Source organism: Physeter macrocephalus, chromosome 19, assembly GCF_002837175.3.
Source record: "Physeter macrocephalus isolate SW-GA chromosome 19, ASM283717v5, whole genome shotgun sequence".
In the NCBI taxonomy this organism is placed as follows: Eukaryota; Metazoa; Chordata; class Mammalia; order Artiodactyla; family Physeteridae; genus Physeter; species Physeter macrocephalus.
The window spans coordinates 54,886,276-54,886,575 of record NC_041232.1 but is presented as its reverse complement, the minus strand read 5'-3'; positions in this window follow the sequence as shown (position 1 = coordinate 54,886,575).

Genomic DNA, 300 nt, shown 5'->3' with positions numbered 1-300 from the left:
CCAGCACCACTTATTGAAGAGGCTGTCTTTTCTCCATTGTATATTCTTGCCTCCTTTCTCAAAGATAAGGTGACCATATGTGTGTGGGATTATCTCTGGGCTTTCTATCCTGTTCGATTAATCTATATTTCTGTTTCTGTGCCAGTACCATACTGTCTCAATTACTGTAGATTTGCAGTATAGTCTGAAGTCAGGGAGCCTGATTCTTCCAGCTCCGTTTTTCTTTCTCAAGATTGCTTCAGCTATTTGGGGTCTTTTGTGTTTCCATACAAATTGTGAAATTTTTTGTTCTAGTTCTGT